The sequence below is a fragment of the Neodiprion fabricii genome, chromosome 7 (assembly GCF_021155785.1).
Source record: "Neodiprion fabricii isolate iyNeoFabr1 chromosome 7, iyNeoFabr1.1, whole genome shotgun sequence".
Lineage (NCBI taxonomy): Eukaryota > Metazoa > Arthropoda > Insecta > Hymenoptera > Diprionidae > Neodiprion > Neodiprion fabricii.
The window spans coordinates 3,350,039-3,371,202 of NC_060245.1; the positions used below are offsets into that span (position 1 = coordinate 3,350,039).

The 21,164-nt window shown below is 37.2% G+C and overlaps 1 long non-coding RNA gene across 2 annotated transcripts in view; it reads left to right on the forward strand.

Annotated features, from left to right (window-relative positions):
- LOC124186469 overlaps positions 1 to 21,164 on the forward strand; it is a 55,148-nt gene that overhangs the window by 30,675 nt on the left and 3,309 nt on the right. Inside the window, exons 1-2 of one of the 2 annotated variants that reach the window (XR_006871676.1) lie at positions 11,509 to 11,719; positions 12,847 to 12,971. This is a non-coding gene — a long non-coding RNA (uncharacterized LOC124186469). Of the gene's footprint in view, positions 1 to 11,508; positions 11,720 to 12,846; positions 12,972 to 21,164 lie in introns of those variants that run through there. The other variant, XR_006871675.1, reaches the window with a different exon arrangement.

The window sequence follows — 21,164 nt, forward strand, 5'->3', positions numbered from 1 at the left end:
ATCCATTTTTCTTATCTACGCGTCTCTCGGGCTGTCAGTAAACCATTCGGATAACCAAACACTCCTCGAGTCTTCAAAGAGGGGCCGCTCATTTTTTTTCTTACAAGACCAGGAAGTTCACTTTTTTAATTTTTATTATTCAATCTCGTACCCAAGGTACGCACACCTTATTCCTACGCCTCCAGCCTTCCACTACATTCCGTTGTCGCAACCTAACGGTTTGGATTGTAACACGCCCTGCTATATTGTACTTTTCAAGACCTTTTTTTCTTCGCTTTTTCCTACTATTTAATTCCTTTTCTTTCGTTCATGTTTTTCCAACAGAATTGTTTCACATTTTGAAAACAGTTATTCAATGTTAAACTACACATTTAAATAGTTGTGCTGAAAATTTCAATAGTAATAAACAGTTGTAATTGTAAACTTTGACAGTTTGTACTGGTTTAAATAATTGAATTGAATATTGTAATCGGATCGAGTGGGTAAATTAGAAGTATTAGTTGTTTGAAATAATTGAATTGCAAATTTGACTAGATTCCAATTCGTCGTATAGTTGCAATGATACTTTCTATTGTATTGATAAATTCAAATAGTTGAACTGTAAACTCAGATAGTTTGAAATAGTTGAATTGTAAGTTCCGATAATTTGAAATACTTGAATCGTAATTTCGGATTGTATGAAATAGTTGAATTGCAGAATCGAATTACCTTCAACAGGTTGAGTGATTGGATTGAAAATTCAAATAGTTTCGAATAGTTCCGAACAGTGTCTTTATACTGGCGAAAAAAATCCCTCTTTCTCAATCGAATCAGGATCAACTCGAAAATCCGTTTGATTTGAAATCTTTCGTATCCTGAATTTTTAATCCGTCGTACGTCTCTCCTGTGTTTTTCTTTTTTAATGTTTTTTTTTTGTTTGTCCCGTCTTTCGAAACGCTTCTTTGTTTGCATGCAACCCCGCGCCTTATCGCCAGCGATTCATTACGTGTTAAACCGGGTGGCCTCGATTCGCGCGACACCCCCTTACACGTTGAAGCCTAGAAGGTGGAAGTGGAGGTGGAGGTGCGGAGTATCCGAGTATCCCACATGCACGGAAGGCTGGAGGGCGGATGTTTGGTTAAGGAGGGTGAACGCGACGAACGGGACGTACGGGCGAGATCTCGCTACGGCATAAAATATTAAAACTTACCCCTGCTGACTTCTCCTGCTGCTACTGCTGCAGAAACGAGAAACTTTCTTGAGCCAAGTTACTGCGTGTATATATATGCATAAATTCGCACACCTTAAATCGATAACGAACGCCAAATTACAACTGCGGCTTAAATCGTGCAGCATAAATACTATCTGTTTTAGATAGAAACATTTTTATTATTGTTTAAAATATATTTCGTCATATTTCGCTCCTTGAGAGTTCGAAATATCATTTTTAAGTAAATAAATTTGCAGAAAGCAACGATAAACTTAAAATCTTATCATAAAAATCGAAACATCAATTGCTTTGAAAATTGTGATATCTTCACCTCTATGCAAATTCAATTGTTGATTTTTGCAGCATGAAAAATTAAAACGAGGTTCATAGAAATATTGAAGTTTGATATGTTTAACTGATTCTTGATTCATGCTCTTCAGTTTTGTTCAGCTACTATAACGGACTAAAGAATTCAAGAGGAATTCGTGAATTCGAATTGATGAAATTTTGAAACTTGTATAAGTGTGAAAAAAAAATGTGAAATTGAGTTGTTTAAAAATGGTAAAAAAAAAGAAAATTAATTTCATCATTCCGAGGAGGAAGAACGTTATTCCTGTAACGTGAAATCGAATTGCAAAAGCTTCCTTCAGCCTCTGCATCGGTGATTAATTATTGAACAAATTTCGGGTTGACTGTCTAGGTTAGGTTAAATTATGTTTGGTGAGTTTATAAAGCAGAAATTAAATTGAATAAAAAGAAACTTTTCGAAATGAAGAGTGAGGCAACGGTATAATCACCAAATAACGATCAGTCGGACTCGGAGCGAGCATTTCGGCAAGTTGAGAAGAGCGAGGGCGGGTCAACGGAGGCGAGAGATCAAGAGAGATCAAACTCGAGAGGGATGAGACCAGGACGGAGGAGAAGGGGGAAGGTAAAAATACGTGGGGGGTCGACGGCACCTTGACTCTCTCTCTCTCTCTCTCTCTCCCTCCCTCTTCATATATATATATATATATATATACATGTAGTATAGCTAATTACACGGGACCGGGATCAATTCCGGACGTGGATAATGAATTTTTTACGACCCCTCAACAACGCGGAGATAGCAACGACCAAGGAACGACCAACGTCCGTGTCCGATGAGGTCGGGTATTGAGCCGGATCGCAATGCGCATCAAACCCCGGCGTGCCGCAAAGTGAAGGCAATGTACCCGCATCGTAACGCGGTGCGTAAGGCACAGACTTGAGTTTGTCTCGGGAAGGCATAGAATTCGTTAACCCTTTTTCTTACTCCCGAAAGCCGGAGGTCGTAAAAAAAAAATAAAAAATTTCAAGACACCGGGCGAATTAACTTCGTCAAAGGTCGAACTGTCTGGGATCAGAATTGTCTGTATTGAGGGTAATTATTTCGAAAATCCATTCGTTGAAATACAGTAGAAATTATAAATATCGTAAAGATAGTTTGTTTGACTATTCGTGTAGTCGATTGCGTAGTAATTGATCGATAGTTTTACGATGTTTAATTGATATTATCGGCATAGTTACTCCAACTATGTTACATAGTTGTCGAAAAATCTCGATGAATTTTCTAGCCTTATAATTTATGTTGTTAATTTGACTACTATTCGACTTAATATCTTGAAAATTTCTGGATTCTGAACCTTGGTGGACGTGTCTCTTTTATTCTCTTAATAGTAAATCGAAGTCAAAATAACTTGAAGTATGTTTCAAACTACATTTTCAACCGTTTATAACCTGGCTTTTAAAAGCACTAAAGCCTTCAGACGAAGTTCAAAACTGATAGAAACCTTGAACCTGACAATTGGAATCAGCTTAAATTCGTCATAATTTGTCAATCGGTCAAGAATTGTTGAAATTTTTTTTTCCGTCTCGCTGTACGAAGCTCCCAATTTGCGATTACGGTTCTGGTCGAAAATTTTTTCATTTTCAAGATCCGTTCAGTGTCGGGTTTTCTTTTTCTAATAACTCCGACAGACGATTACAAAAAATGGCTAACGATAAAAAGTCAGAGTCGGAATTTAAAGCAGGAACAAAAAGATGATCAGCACCGTTGGTTTCCACGCCTGAATCCGCGATGGCGCGTAGCTCGCATCGGCGATCGTAGTTTGCTAGCTCGGAGCTCGGAGCTCGAGGGAATTCAGGGTCCCTTCTGCGCTATAAGCGGGCTGTTTGCTCAATCCATACTACCCATCGGCTGCCCCTCACCGACCTTATTCGCCCTTATATCGGTTCTTATATATCCACCCTGCATCCACCCATCTAGCCATACACCCGGTCGATTATCGATCGCTTTCACGTCCTTCGCTTACTTAGGTAGGTAAGTATAGGTACGTAAGAGACTTATACCCGTGTATGCGAATCCATGGACGTGGTGGAAACACGCCTCTGCTGAAAATATCTGTCTGTAAAAAAAAAAGGAACAAAAATATCAAAAGTTCTGTGAAACGAATCGTCGTAAATAGGGTATCAATTGTAACTAATATTATTTTTCATCTTATATAGGAATGATTATGTCTGAAAGTGATCTAAAGCTATCGATGGTAAATTTAAGAACGATTTCTAAGGTGAACGAAAAATCTCTACAAATACCTCAAAACAGTCGATGAAGAGTTGAAAATTATAACCACAGGTGAAGAAAGGCTCAGAATGGTCAAATGTGTTAAAAAATTACCAAAACTAGGTACCAGATCAACTTTGTACTCTCTTAGTTTTGATTTTCAATTCAGACCAGTTGGGATTCACGTACGATATGTCACGTCATGGAGCTGCATGGATTGATAACTAACTACGTAGATGCCGGTAGTAAGAGTTCAAAGTTCATCTGAATCAGCGTCTCGAGGCGTTACGGTTAGAGTACAGTAATACAGTGTAACAATTGAGTGGAAAATACTGGAACTGAGAAACTTTAAGTGGAAAATCGAACGTGCAAAGTACGCCGTGAAGCAGCTAATGCGTGAGCTTTACAAATAACGCGAGATAAACTTTTACCGCAGTCGGGACGAAAATACGGCGATAGAGATAGAATGTTACACTGATTGTAAAAGCGCATGCATATTGGCTTTGGCGATAAACATACTTTGCGCCGTCTCTACCTACGACTGAGTCGTGAACTACGAACTCTGAACTCCGACCTTCAGACTCGTCCCAAGCGCAGTTCTGAGTTCGAAAACGCGAAAGCCACGTTCTATCAGGTGACTAAACGTATCAACGCGCACGGGTCAACTGGATACACACATTTATCTAATTTTTCTTGGATTTTCGTATCGTCTACCGTTTTATTCCGTTCGATGACAATGCAAAGGTAATTATCGACAAATATTCCAGGAATAGACTGTCTTAGCCAATTCTTCGGGTTTATTTACTTTTTGATAACGTGGAAAGGAACTCAGGCGAGTCTAATTTAACCTTATTTGACTGAGTGACTAATGAAGCATCAGGATGAATCAACCCACGCTGCAACTGAAGAATGACTACATTATTTTCCGATCGCTTAATTCAACCGTCAGCATCTCTTTCGGTGTCCAGTTATACAGAAAACAAAGTCGATTTCGTTTCGTTTTCCCAAGAATCATCACGCGGAATGACGAGTTTTCTTATCCAAACTATTGCTGACTTTCGGATGAATCCAACGATTCCTCGTTCAACGAATTCTGTTGAATGGTTCTCGAGATATCGTAATTTGAAGTTTTGACGTGACAGGAGCCACGCGGACAGCAGTCAGCGGCCGGCTGTTCGTGCGGCTCGTGCCCCGTCGAAATTTCAAATCGCGATATCTCTGGAACGACTTATCCGATTCGGAAGAACGAAAGGTCATTGACTTCGTCTCGACTTCAGCTACAACATGAGCATTGAAAGACCCATCGATACGAGAAGCACCGCCTAGCTCGTCCAGAGAGCCTTGTATACACGCTCTGAAACAAGTCGCAAGTGACGTAAGTGTCCGCTTAACGAGACCCGCTGGTAGTTTGCGCGTGCAAACGGAGCGCGAGACTGAAAATCGTTGAATAATTAAACGATGTATGAAAGCGCTCTGAGCTTTAATTGGCGCACTTTGTTAGGCATATGGTCAGCTGGTGCAGGGCTAGGCTGTGACCTGTCTATGGGTACAAACGGTGGGATTGATACGAGCACGCAACCTTCGTGCGAGTCTAATATCGCGACCGGGTAACAGGTACACGATATTGCGCGGTTCCTTCGCTGGCTCGTAAGTCATGCCAGATTATGATACAACCCTGCCGAGCAACGGCATATGGTCATCCATGCAGCCTGCGGCCCAGCCGAAGGCCAAGGGGTTACGGCCATTAACAGGCGCCGAAATCTAGCCTGAGATTTACACCCGCATCGCGTGCTCAACTCTGCAATTCGGCATTTAGACCTTTCGATATTGCACGCGAATAAAGAGATACAGATGGTACTTGATGGGTAAAAAATTGCGGGTGTAAAACTGGACACAAAAATTCGAATCACAGATGTAGTTGATCGTTTATTAATACTTGAGTAAAAGCAAAAATTATTCTCAGGTTGTGAATTTTTCATTATACTCGATACACGTCAGTCTTACAGTAGCAATAAAGCTCGAGGGATTGAATAATCAAATTTCAAAAGTGGAACCAAAAACAACCACGGAAAATTAAACAAAATCCCTTTGTACGTACAAAATGGCGAATCGATGAAGCGTAACGGATTTCTGAATACGTATCCGTGTGTCTGTGTAATAATACTGCGATATTTGCGTGGCTAGGTTCGACATATGGTGCCGGGACATTTCGTCCACCCATATTGCAGAGGTGAAAGTAGTCGTAATACCACCGTAAACACGCAGAAGCATTTATTATCTATACAAATCGTATCAAAATGATCTCTGAACACGGGGTGCTAACCCCGATTAACCCCGAATGAATATCACCGTAATGACCGTGAAAAATTAATCGTTGTACTTTTTCGATACCGATCTCGATCCCTAGCTACGTGATGTATGTAAACGATTTCCCAATTCAAATTACCACACCTACAAGAGAAATGTTTTTATGTTATTATAAATCATATCGCCAAGTAAGTGCCTACTGATATTCGTTATGCGTTTTTCAATCAATTTCTACACAGTTTTTGATATTACGGTATATTGGTACAATTTTTCATCGTAAGAATCACACTGATTGCCACTTTTCTCGATTTTATCGTAATTTATCTAGGTGCCTATGAAACTAGATGAATACCTATTAGGGTGTTCTGAACAAGAAAAATAGTTTTCTTTCTCAAACGCGCATCAAAATTTAGGTATAACATCTGAACTAGAATATCCATCGTAGTATTTTTTTACAGAGCGTGAAATTTCCTGTAAGAATCTGCATTTAAATAGTTAACAAGTTAAACCGTTCAGGGGGAAAAAAATTCAAATTTTTCCAAGTTTTTTTTTTTACGATTTGTCGTATCTAAATGGAAATTGGCAATACACAACAGGCGCCCTTAAATATCAATATTAATAGCTCATATTTGGTCGAGATATTCTATATCATATATTAATCTATCGAAATTCTGTAGCGCGTTTGGAAAGAAACAATAAGAAAAAAAAAATAAATTGTTCGCCCCAACGAATACGTTTAAAAAACTATCTAAGCGTGGTTTTTTCTCGGGATGGAAAACAAGCAACCGCGTCGAGTCAAATTTCCCACAACACTCGAGTCCGGTCGGTTCGGCGCGTCGATGGGGCCTGTTTAAAAATCAATTACACCCAACAAGCGAGAGTTAATCGCACCAGAAGTGGCCCGAAAATCGAGGGTTGCATTTTCTGTCTCAAGTATCACACACGATTTTATCTCCCTCTTTGAGTAAGCTCGAAAATCGTTCACGCGAGTTTAAGAGGACCCTGTCCCTCCCTCCCTCCCTCTCCCCCCCCCCCCTCTCTCTCTCTCTCTCTCTCTTTCTCACTTGGTCCAGCGGTTCCGAAACCGCATCGCGAATTCCCCGGGGGCAAATATCTCCCGACTATGAATCCTCTCGGGCTCTTCCGATTAATAAAGAATTTCCCATGCGCTGGACGTATGTCTCGAAACCGATTTCATCCCCCCTCCCTCCCTTATTTTTTTCAACGTCGCGGGTGTTTTGACAGGGCGGCGAAGACACGTGTGCGGCGAAATGAGCGCAGCTCTAAAAAATCCCCGTCGTAGCGCCACGCGGAGAAACGTGCAGTTTGTAAAACATCGCGAGTCTCTTTGTTACTCGGACATTAGCCGACGCCGGGCGTCGTTCGAGACACGCGGCTTCTCTTTTGTTCCCCTTGTTCGAGGCTCGAGAGCTTGCAGCGATTGATATCGTATACCCTGTTTATGTAACGCGTTTCGGCTACCCGGCTACGACTCCGTCTCAGATTTAGACCATTTCAATCCTCCCTTACTACGATAGAATTATACCTATGTTTGTCTAATCGCTTGTTCTCCAATCGACGCGTCCTAAGACCGATTGAAATTAATTCGATCCCTTTGTTTAAACACTCTCGGTCACGAAGTTCAACTTTTTAGTTTACCTGAGAATGCAAAGAAATTCAGGATTTTGTATAGAATGTAAAAAATTTAAATCAGTCGCATCTCCCACAATTATTTTTCGATGGAAAAACGCATGGTTTATTAATTTTTTTGCTTCTCTGTCAATTTATACATACCATGGATTAAAGTTTTTCAAGCATAGATCCAATTCGGTTTCACGCGATTTTTCGACACCCTTTACTCGAGCTTTTTTCTTAGAACTTAATCGTTCTTCCGACTAATCGATCGATCAAAATTGCCTAGTATAATAATTCCGCAGGTCAATCGGTACATGAATCAAAATCGATATTTCGATCAATTGAAAAACCGCCTGATCGAAAAACTCGATTAATCGAACAATCGCTCCGCCCTACCAAAAACAAATAATCAAAGGCTTAAATTCAGGGCATAACCTGTTTTCCTCTCATCGTCAGGCGAATAAATCAGGAGGCTCGGTTGTATAAAATTTCGCTTCTCGCTGCCGCAGACTTGACCTCACAAACGATTCGAATTGATGAATTTGTTTTGAAAATGGTAGCTTTCGACCCCCCGTCGGGCTCGCATCTAATTCCTGGGGTTTTCGAGTGTCCGACGTCGGCGTCGAGACGCGGTGCCGTCGGCGTTTACACGGCGCCCAGCTGTGCCCCCCCCCCCTTTTTCCTTGCTCGAATACCCCTTGAGTCTGCGATGGGGGGGGGGGGATTTCTGTCGTCCCTATTCCCCGTGGCTAACCACCACCGGGGGCAGGGGGGTAGTTTGAAGAAGAGGTAGGGGGGGGGGAGGGTGGCACGCGCCCCCTCGTTGTGTACCCTCGACGTATAAAACTCGCTTGCCACCTGCTCCATTCAAAGGGTATCATTCAATTACCTAATATACGTACCCTGTCCACCACCACCACCATGATTTTCACCACGCGATACGGTCAGATAAGATTTATCTAATAAACTCGTCGAGTTGATCGGGGACAATGATCGCCCTCCGTTGCGTTTTAATATCGTTGGCAAAGTTGCTGACGGTTTAATTATATTTATTGTTTTCATCCCGCTGATTTTACGCCTGTTAATGTTTTTATTTTTACTCCGACATTTTTCTCGGGTTAATGCTTTTTTCAGGGGATTTAGATATTCCGAAAATAAACATTGTGCAAGGTTTATAGTTTTTAATGTCGTGGGGGATAAGTCAGGACATTTTTTTGCGGTTTGGAAAAAGAATAAGGATGAATCATTCCTGGTGACGAAACGAAATTCTATGAACAATATTTACTGTTTAACTCGAATTTGCACTAAATAGTTCGGATATCATTTAGGGAAAAAATTGCTATTTGAAAAATGGAAAGTCAGGGAATTTGTTCCATTATTTTTGCCGGTCATGATGAATATTCAAGCATTTCTTGTACACTGTTAATAATATTGAGTAATTTTCGTGCAAAATTTCATAAGTTATGGTGGAAAACCGGAAATTTTCTTCGTTGAATTTTAGCTAATATTTCTTCATTCGAAGTAAAATTCGTGTCAATTTTCACCAGCTCGCCTAAAATTTGAACAAATTTAATTGAAATTTGGACAAACCCTTATGTGTTTCAAACTAAACGAAATTTATACGACCGTTTTTTTTTTACAGTACCTATATATAAAGTCGAAGGAGATATTATCGTAGATATTTTATGCCAAGTTTTTACTATTTTTACAATATTTTCGGTATCCTGAACTAGTATGAAACTATAAAAAAATTGACTAACGCGTTGACAATAATCATGGGAAAAGGTATGAATTTTTTTTTAAACTTTGAAACTCCATTCCGTTCCGGGTAATAAAAAAAAAAAAAAAAACTAGAAATCTCTGACTCGAAGGGAAATCGTGCATGATTTGATTTCTGTTCGAGGATCAGAGAAGAAGCTGCTGTTTAGATTTCGGCTGGATTTTGTATGTTTGACGGGAACAATTGCGCAGGTGCGGCGGGTTTGCCGTAATCCCATTAGTATATAACAATCGTCGATAAATCCAATAATTAGCAGGTTTAATCGCGTCGTAAATTTGCATCATCGTTATCGACGAGCTTTCTGACATCCCTAGCTTTCGGTGTTCAATTCTGTGGTTCGACTCTCCGGCCTTGTATCACTCAAAATTCACCTCCGAGAATCAAAGTAATTTTTCAGTATCCACCACTCTCGGTAATTTCTTTCCATAGTAAAAAAAAAAAAAAAAATTTAATCAGTAATCCAAACTAGTCAGTTGCTATTTATTTTTTTTTCGTAGTGGAATTCAGAAAACCTACTCATATCCCGGAAATGGTCAAAAATGAAAAAAAAAATCTGTGGTTCTTTTGAAAAATCTTACTATTTACACATTTTTGGAATATCAGGAGTTAAAAATTGCACAGCTGAAATACTTTTCGCAATTCCGTAAATAACGAGGAGTAAAATGAGCCATCGTGAAACCGTTTTCATGCAATACTGAAATCACCAAACGAAAACTAGGAATAAAAATAATTTCATCGTAGAAATTCGAAGCCTTTCCGTTCATTTGCTCGGTCGGTAAAAGTACGACTGTTCCATTGCCTTAATACAGCCGGACGACAAGTAGATTTTTACCACGGTTTGATCAAGGGAGAAGCGATACGGTGTTCAATGAAATCACGACGCGAAGAGGCGTTGTTGCAACGGGGTGGTGGAGGGGTGGCAATTAAGGGTGGGTAAAAAAGAAATTTGTCCAGTTGTTCGATGATCGGACACAGCGAGTGTGCGCATGTAGACCCATACATATTCAGCGAGAGCCTGAAGTACGGGGCCTGTAACATTCATATACTTACCCATAGTTGGCCACAGTTAATTTCGCGGGATCGTATCAAGTTATGGGCGATACCTGATAAGAAAATATTGCGGTTGATGAGCGTGTGCTTAGGTGCAGCGTATAACCAGTGTACACAGGGCACGTAATACCTGCGATGCAAACGGACGCGTAGAAAACCGGCCCGTAGTGTTCAGTGATGGGTGGATGGATGGATGGATGGATGGATGGATGGATGGATCGAGGCTTGTGCCGAACAATGTTTGGTCTGATCCAACAACATTGTACAATATTGTATTACAGTGCCTAGCCGGTATAGGACCATAGAATATTACCGAATCGCTAATCTGTGTGTACCAATATTCTCTTGCCCACTTTATAGACGTTCCTCTAGCCTCGAGTGATGATCGATTGGCTCGGTTGTTCGAAGGAAAAAAAATTATGTCTATGTTGGTATGTATGTATGTATGTACGCGTGAAAAAGGAGAAATCAAGAGACGACACTCAATGGAGAAATGCTTTAAAATGAAAAATTTTCGCACGCAGATATATGAAAATTGGATATTCTGGTTCTTCCGTGAATCGAAATTTCTGGTTTTTTACCCCTACCCTAAACTTTGCTACTACAGTCTCAAGCTCTGAAGCTCTAAATTCTAAAAAGCTCCATCTCTTCTGTTTCGCTGCATAAATGAACCGGTTGGTTTTACCGAATTTTAAAATGTCTATAAAGTCGGAATACCGAAGCAGCTAGAGTTTGCAGCAATGAGGTGAGGAAGGAGGAGGAGGAGTAGAAGGAGGAGGATGAGGAGGTTGAGGTGGAGGTGGAGGTGGATGTGGATGTGGATGTGGATGTGGAGGTGGAGGTGGAGGTGGAGGTGGAGGTGGAGGTGGGGGTGGAGGTGGAGGTAGAGGAGGAGGTGGAGGTGGAGGAGAAGGAGTTGCACACGGCCATCCACATGTGGTCGGGGAAGGTCGAGTGACGCGGTTCACTCCCGGCTGCGCAAATATTAGTCGTCGTGTCGTCGTCGTGTCGAAAAAAATACCGTCAAATAGAAATAAAATGTCGCGTTGCTAGGCCACGTAGCGTCTCGACTGACTCTCGCGATCCGCTCGATCAGCTGCTGCATCAGTTCAGAAATTTTTTCAACCAAGCGTATCTAACGCTAAATAAAAGCTGAGAAAATACGGAAATGTAAAAGGTTCGATAATGAGTTTTTGTTCATCCAATTTTTGGCGGATCGCAAATCTTGCTATTTTTCGTAATTATGTAAATAGGCAAACGAAGCCTTTTTTTAAAATGGATCTCTCTTTTTTTTTTTATAAAGCTGGTATTTCAATTTTGTTCACCGTTTTCTTGGAGTTTTTTTTTTTTTTTTTTTCTTCTACTGGTTACCAAAATCTTACAGGACTGATTGAAAATCAACGATTCTACAATGTTTAAAAAAACTCGTGCAGTTATAACGTAATCACAGAAGAATCGTGAATAATGAAGTGCAGGACTAGTAGGAAAAAAAAATCTTTATAAAATCGCTGTTTATGTTTTCAGGTTTTTTTTTTCTTCTTCTCATTTTGTAAATTAAAACATTTCCGTTCCGGTTAAACGAACGCAAAAAAATTTATACATATAAGAAACATTTTTCTAGATAAATAAAACTTGGCGAATATTTGGAAATTATTAATGGTGAAAGTAACCATAATAATTATTATTCCAATGATTTAAAAGTGGATATATATGGAAGACCAGATGAGTCGATCTATATTTCTCTAGTTTGTACACCGTGTTTTACGTCACGTAACCGTGCAGTTGTACAAAGCTTGGAAGAAAATTTGTTTTTCTCTTAAGTACACATGGCGAGGAAATTTTTTTAGGTCAGGTACATAAGCTGATATATTTATGCATGTTGGTTACCTGTCAGTCACTCAGTCAGTCACTCGGTTGGTTGACATTGTAAATTTAGCCTTCGTTTGTGAAAAAACATTGGAATTTTTGGTATGCAAAGAAAAATTAGCATTCCTTAAAAATTATTTATGCAACATTTGTGAACGGCTTGATGAAAGGTCAGGGAAATTCGATTACAGAAATTGAAGGAAACCCGAAACCCTTTTGTTTGATTGCGTTTTGAAGACTGTGATTTTTCTGAATCAGATTTATCTTCCATGTGCGCAAGTTTTCATTTTAAAAATATTACAAAATTTCTGCGGTATCATAGATATGCTAAAATCAAAAAAAACAGAGGCTTGCAGAGGTGAAAAAATAGAATAAATACGAATGTCTTTGTGTTTTGTTTCTCATTATAAATATTGGTTCTTTTTTTTTTTTTTTCAGATGCGAGCTGAATTGATAACATCGATCACTTTTGAAACGCCTCCTTTCTTAATCTGGCGCAAATGTAAAAGTTTCAAGTTCTACACGTTTGCCGAAGAAAATTAAGAAAAATAAATATCACCGAGGTTAGTTGGAAAAACTTCTATACAAATTTTCGATCTTATTTATAAGAGATCGTGCATTGAGCGTTTATCAAATTGCGAATTTCGGAAGTTACAAAGCTTGTAACTGTTCAATAGTAGAAAAATAAACGTCACTGTAATTGTAAATAAAAGTTTGGATACATCGATGCTCCTTTCAAATCGATTAAAAATTATTGAAAATCCAACCGATTCGTTCAATTTCAATCCACGATGGCTTATTTCATTATTCTAAATGACTGTTTTCTACAAAGTGTTAATGAATTCGAGACAGATTTTGTTATCAGCATTCAATTCAATATTGCCATTTGTTAGGCATAAATAATTTTATCACATGCAATATTGTATATTCAATGATGCCAACGTGATGAAAAAAAATAAAAAATAACAGAATAACGTGTTCCGAGTAAATTCATAGAAAACAGTCTTCCGTCAAAAATTCATTCTAAAAAAAAATCGACCCCATTAACCGAAGTATAAAATCAAATGTATCCCGTTAATTACGTAGAAATGAGTAGTATAAATAAGTTTGAAAGGCCAAAAAGAAATAAAAGAAAAAAAAAAAAAATGAGAGAGCGACGGAATATTAAAAATTGTGAAAAGAAAAAAATGAGAACGTTCGTCGTTTGCCCGAGAATGATTAAAGCCTCGTTCTGAGGCCGGTGGCAATTGGTAGTTGAAACGTGTGAAAGAAAAATTCCAGATCACTTGCTAACCAGACCGTCCGATGGCTTGTATTTGTCCATTCTGTTACGGGGAGCGGCTTCGAGCCAATGAAAATTGAGTCCGCGAGCATCGGTATACGCCCGCTAACAACGGGTAATGACTGATTATCTTAGTTAGTGTTGTTAACACTCTTATATATGCTGTGCACCAAGGCGAAGCACTCGTCACATTATTTTCCATTTATATATAGGCCTACGTGATACATATATGGGAAATTCCATGCGAACCCGACCCTTAACATTTTTAATTTCGTTGAAAATTTTTTCTGCAATTCTCCCAACTCAGAAACGGCGCCCTGAATTTTTTCAGATTTTTCATTCGACTTGTTGACTATTTATAAATATTAAAAAGTGATTCTGAAATGTAGCTTTTTTTTTTCAAGCCTCAAAAATTTTTTGCAAATGGTATTTTCTTATCCAAACATTTCGAAACTCTGGACTCACGATGAAATCATTTTTTTCTGATTTTTTTTATTGTATCTTAGCACTTTGAATTTTTCTCGTCAACTAAAACGTTGTTTAAACGGTCTGAGAATTATCCGAAAATTTTTTATTAATTCTATTCTTCACTTGGAACATTTCTGGACTGGTTCGTTATAAAGTTGATAAAAAAAAAAAAAAAAAAAAAAGCAACGTAATGTGCCAAAAAAATAGAAATTGCTCGACAATGGAATCTGTGTTAGAAATATTCTAAGTGAAATATAGAAGTTTTGAGAATTTTTTGAGCATTTTCAGAGAGTCCAAACAATGTTCCAGTTGGTCAGGAAAATTTAGTTTCTTGAGAAGAATAAACAAAAAAATTGACCAGGTCTTGAAATGTTTGGAAAAGAAAATAGAGTTATTGAGAATTTTGAAAAAGGTCCTTTTCAAAATCACTGTCAATATTAATAAGCAATGAATCAGCCAGTTGTATAAAGGACCTGAAAAAATTGTGGGTAATGTATTGGAATTGTGACAATAGCAGAAAAAATGTTGAACAAAATCAAAAATGGTGAGTGTTAGTAGAAGTTGGTTGGGTTTGCATGGAATTTCCCATACATATGTCGGTACGCGGAGTCTTAACGCAATTACGCAGACTCATAAAAGACGGCTCGAAACTTCGCACCGAAGACACGTGCCTCGATATTCATTGCGAACGATCCACTTAGTGCTTGCAGAAAATGATCGTTAGCAAAAATCTTTTTGCATTTCACGAGCTGAATTGCAGCAGCGTTTATTTTATAACCACTGCAGTTCTTTGCCGGGTATACGGTTAATTATCATTCTACAAGGATCCTCGAGTTGTGCAAATATTTTTTAACCCATCGATGCGAAATGTGGTTAACAGTTTATTTAGCTTATTTTTTTTTTTTCTCAAAATTTAGATTCGATGATGCCTCTCAAAACATGAGTTTCTATCTTTTTTTTTTTTTGTTTTCATTGACACAATTTCCGCCCAAAATTTATTCACCATTTCAACAGTATTTGTTCTCCGCTATAATGATAAAAATAATTTTATCGGTTTCTTCTGGTGTTTATCTCGTTATTTTTTATTTTTTGTTTTCTTACCATCCGTTATTTCAAGTGTAAAAATCGTTGGGCCAGAAAATCGGAGAAAATCGATTCGAAGATCTGGAAAAAGTTTCAAGCAACGCGGCTCGAACGATGAAAATTTTAAATCGAAAATGACGAATCGAAATACAATCGAATCGCGTCTGGCGATCGGTTCCGGTTTACTGGTAGAAATCGAGCCTCAATCCACGATTCGGTAAACAGAGTTGAGGCAGGTCCTAGTTTGGATTTGGAGGGGGATAAAATTGAAGAGAGATTTTATGCGGTGCGACGGGGTGGCTAAGCCAAGTAAAGAGAGAGAGAGAGAGAGAGGAGGACTGAAACCGAATGGACAAACCGTGAAGCAGCGACCGGGTAACCGGGTAACCCATAGCAAACCAACCAGCCTCGACGACTCGACGAGACTTCCTCCTCCGCTGTTTGAGCGACAAATATTTTCTCCTCGCAAACTCGTGTCGATGGTTGGCACACGCATACGCACATTCTCAAACACACCTATATATTTCTACCGTCTATTATACGCGGACTTCGAACGATTCGGGCTTGTGCTTTTGCAGACAGGTCTACCATCAACGCCGAGAATTCCATCCTTACCATTGTTGCATGCAATTTACATAGTTTACGCGTTTTTCGGTATCGTAAATCATACGGAGCAACAATTTTTGTTTATTTATTCATTTTATTTATTTACAATCAACTTGAGTTTCAAATGTAATCTAAACATTGACGTGAAAAAAAAAAACATAAATGCAATGAAAAGTACCAATTCATCGAGTATACTTACGTCAAACATACATAAAATTAAATTCAGAATAAAAAACAATGGATTTTGAAACAAACTCATACCATATAATGGCAACATAATTAGGTTAGATTCATCCAGGGTGGCATTGAAACTGGAAGGCCTGAAAAGCCTGGAAATATAAGGGAATTTAAAAGTGGTCATGAAAAACCGAGAATTGTTGGGGAATTTTTATTTTGGTCATGGAATAAAGTGAAAATATCAATATTTCATAATGGGAATTAGAAACGATTTAAAGTTAGAAACATACTTTTTTACGACGAGAATAATAATTTGGCTGAAGCTGACTTTGTTGATATTGTATTTTTTGAATGATTTAGATTTTAGTATCTTAACAGGACTCGGAAAATGTTAGTCTTCTGGAAAATCTTGTCAATCTGCATCCAACGATTATGACATCTACAAAACTTTTTGTTTGTAGCATTTTTACCGTAGAATCAACTCGTAACATTTTACACTTTATGTTAAACCACAATCAGAATTTTACAATAGCTTATATTGTTGTGAAGATCTTCAATCCTTGATTTAAATTACCTATAAAATTTTTGGTCTTCATAATTTTTACGGTTGCGGAGAAATTTTTAATGTCTTCGTTTTATTTTTTCATCCATCCTTTCGTTTCGCAACAAATTTGTGGACAATTTTTATCGTACTTTTATTTCAGCGTGTTAAAAGTGATTGTGTGTTTATTATAACATATTTACTGTACACATGAGTTGTCAATTTACGAAATCAGGTTAAAAATTTACAAATTCGGTGCAGCGATGTAAATTAGGGAAAAAGTGGGAAAAAAATAATCCGAACTTACTAAATTGTGTAGTATATTTATTTGAAATTTATAAATTGAATAAGCAGTAAATGTACGACGAATTCACTTTTCCGTATCCGAATAAAATTTCTAATACAGTGTAGGAAGTTCCATACAGAAATCATTTCAACAGTGATATGTCAGAAAAAAAACACCCTTCCCTTAACATAAAGTGAGAAATAAAAAAACCATAAAAACGAAAATTCGTTGATTGAACCAAGTATAATTTTTCTGCGTTTATACGGACATTCGGAATTGTTGTCACACAGAGGTTTGTTGCCGTTTCTTTTACATATTATACTAGTATGTACATTTACTCGCTTGTGAGTAAACGACCACCCGGTATTCATACAAGTGTGTTTACTTCACGTATATATATATATAAAGTGAAATCATCTCTCACTCTATACCGTTTATTATACTCACGTCGGATTCAGAGATATTTATGTTTGTGCATTGCTGCTGCTGGTGTTTCTCATTTTCTATTCTTTATCCTCGGTTACTCTTCCCGACTGCTTAATCAGCTGGATTCGTAGAATTAACTCGAGATTTTGAAATTTTTTTTTTTTTTTCAAATTTTCTTTCACTCTCTTTTCCACCTAGATGCAGAAACGAACGCTCAAAGTTTGCCAGTTTAATCGCTATTAAATATTATTGTGAAAATTTGAAATATTTCAGAAAGATACAACGAATATCAAAATTAGAATGAAAAGAATAAAAGCGTATAAAAAAAATTAAAGTGTAGAATTTATCTTTTCTGTGATAACGAAATTGCCGAGTGGATGAAATAAGAGAGAAAGTGAACGACGAAAACTATGTGATATTAATTTTATACATTCTCATTTTCGAACACTTTAAATTCAGCGTTATTCGACTCAACACGCAATCGGGCTGATTGAATTAAAAAAATAGAAGCAAACAGAAATGGAAATTGATAGAGAAGCGTTGGAGTAAACATTGTGGATGAATTTTAGAAATTTTTCCTTTGAAATATTTGAATCGAGGTTTCGTTTTTCCAAAGACTCAGGTATCCTGGTAATTGAAATCAGACCATGAACCTATAGAGTCATGAATCGAAAATTCATTGTTTCTATTTTCCGAGTTAAACGAAGAGAGCGAGAAAAAACAATGTACACATACGTGTTTAGTGTTTTGGAGAATAACACAGATCGACAGAAAAATTGTTTTTTTTCCGTATCTATATTTAAATAAGTAAGTTTTGATTCTACACATCGAATAATAACCAAAATCTTCACTTTGTCGCTTATATAAAGTTTGCTTTCGTCTTTCTTACGTTGATAAATAACACCGGTTATCGCAATTTTTGAGTTTAAGTTCTAGATGTTGAAATTTTCGTTTCTTCGGCGTAAACAATAAAAGAAAAAAACAATTCTATCTAACATATCTATTGGATAAAATTTGCTTTTGTATAAACCAAAATGATATTTTCAATTTTAAGATAAACGACCTATTTTCTCAAATATTTACATTGTAAATAACAATTAAACAATCTTCAGTTTCCCATTTAAATCAGTTTTATTCAAATATTGTAAAGGTGAATCTGAAGTTTGTTTAATTATTATTTTCAATATAAATGTTTGTGAAAATATGTAATCTTTTGTTTTAAAATTCGAAACATCGTTATCGTTTCTAAAAAAGCAAGCTTCGTCCAATAAAATTATTCTTTCTTCATTAGTTTACGTGAAATAAATTATACATACACATACATATCTATACACTGGACGATTCCTCGTTTGCATTATAGAGGTTAATTCACACTGATCCCGCGGTGAAGTGTTTGCGTTGAAGAACAATATCAAGGATACACATTGACGTTATGACACACGCAGATTTATTACACACACACACACACACACACATACACGGATAATGATACACCGTTAAGAAAATGTACTATACACGTGTATATTTATATACGTATACGTATAGAAGCGCGTAAATTTGACAATATATTAATAATGTTGTATAAATTTCAGTAAATATTTGTCCCACGTCAATCTTTGTCGACTCCACACCACTATATTCTTTAGAGACTCTTGAAGTGTTTGAGGTAGAAAATAGTAACAAATTTACATTGCCAGGTGGTGTCGTGTGTAAGTATACGTATATAAATGTACCATGTTACACTGTATATATATATATATATATATATACACACACACACACATGTGTATATATGCATACAATACACGTATGGTCGTGTGTTATTATACGCGGGTGTCCATACGTGTGATATTGTCAATAAAGTCCAAAGATAGGAGACAGAGAGAGAGAGAGAGAGAGCGGCTGAAAGTGTACCTGCCCGTACAGGCACACGCATACCAACTTTTTTTAGAAAAGTCAAATAAATAGACAAACACACTCTTTTATATATATATATATATATATATATCCGTAAATAAGAACACTCCCGAACAGATAGAGAATGATATAAATATAGATAGAATTCACCGATTTTTAAAAGAGAGAGAGAGAGAGATGCATAAATGAAAATAATTATATTATAAAATAAATGAAGGTATTATCCAATAAGATATCGTGAATATCTAAATACGTCAATTAGAGAAGCTGTGTAATTATTGTTTTCTTGGTGAAAAATGTATGTTCATACGCGTGCATACGTAAAATTTGGTATACGATTCGCAAAGCTTTGACAGTTTCGTTCGTTCATTCATTCGTTCGTTCGTTTGGTCGTTAGGTGATTCATTCATGCATCATTTATTCGTTCTTTTTTCAATTTCACCACTGTAAATTTGTATGGATCGTTAAAATTTACTAAAAAATTTGAAAGAGCGGAGGGCAAAAAAAAAAAAAAACAAATAAACAAACAAACAAAAATGCAATGAAATAAAATAAAAATGTACGAACTTACAATAAGTCAAGTCGTCGACTTATAGTATATTGCCTAATGTCATATGTACACACGTATATGTATATAGACGAATAATATGGTCTTAATTTATTCCTCGAAAAGCTCCGTTACGTATAGTGAAAAGAAAGACTGCAGAGGAAAGAAGGAATAACGATGGAGAGAAGCAAATTCTCGAATCGCTATTTATAATATACACAGTTTATTTTCTTCTCTATTTTTCTTTTTTTTCTTTTATCATCCTTATCTGATTTTGAAAATTTTATTCCAGCTTTCAACAAAATAGATTCATTTTCATTGTACGCTAATTCAAACGACGAGAACGGAGTGAAAACAATGTATTTAAAGAAAAAAGAAACAATATTCATATATTCATATATATATATTTTTTTTCTCTCTTCCTTCTCGTGCGGTACTTAACATTCGTTCGTTACAAGCTAGTTGTACCGAGTGCCGATTGGTACGTGTCCGTAAAAAGTTTAGAAAGAAGCTGTGAAATACCGTTTCGCGTTGCCCATTAAGAAATACGTTCATAAGGCATACGTAATTACGTGATGATCATATTTTTCCATACACACCACGTCTATAAATATCCCATTTCATGCTACATCTGCAGCTCATCGTATATACACATACACGTGTATATTTCCGTAATTCAGGCAGGCTACAAAGAAGCAGTCAAAATAAAAAGCGAGACTTTGAGGTGGGTAAAAGTAAGATGAAATAGCAAAAAAAAAAAAAAATAAAAAATCTTTGTACACGCACACACACACACACATACACGTGAAATACAGATACTTACCGTAAGCGGACCCTGAAAGCTGAGTTTTTAGACTTTAGGCTGAGGCATTGAGACAGGTAGGCAGATATTATACGCGTCAGTTGAGCTCGAGGTGTAAAGAAAGGCTTCCAAGACGAGACAGCGCTGATAGAAGTCAGAATATATATATATATATATATAATATGCATATACTTTATCTATATATTATATACGTATATGTTGTACTCACCTACACCGCTATGGACTGACACGGTGGTGCCAGTTAATTGAGTGCTAACAAGCCGCTCCAGTCCTACCGAGTATATGTACGGAGGGGAAAAAACGCAACTCGAATCGTACACTCTATCGAAAAAATGATTATACGCCCTGACGTGTTGAGAAAAGAGAAAGAAGAAAACGCGAAGTTGATCGATTTCTGCCGGGAAAAACAATTTTCTTATACGTTTTTTTTTTTTTTTTTTTTTTTTTCCAAATTAAAAATACAGAGTCGCTGAGTCGGGTAATCCTAATGAAAAATAAATGCTTGTTAGAAAAGATTTTTTATGATAGACGGAACGGTGGAACAAGTGAATTTATAATATATGGATAAATGTTATTCTTTCTTGTTGGGAAATCGTATGG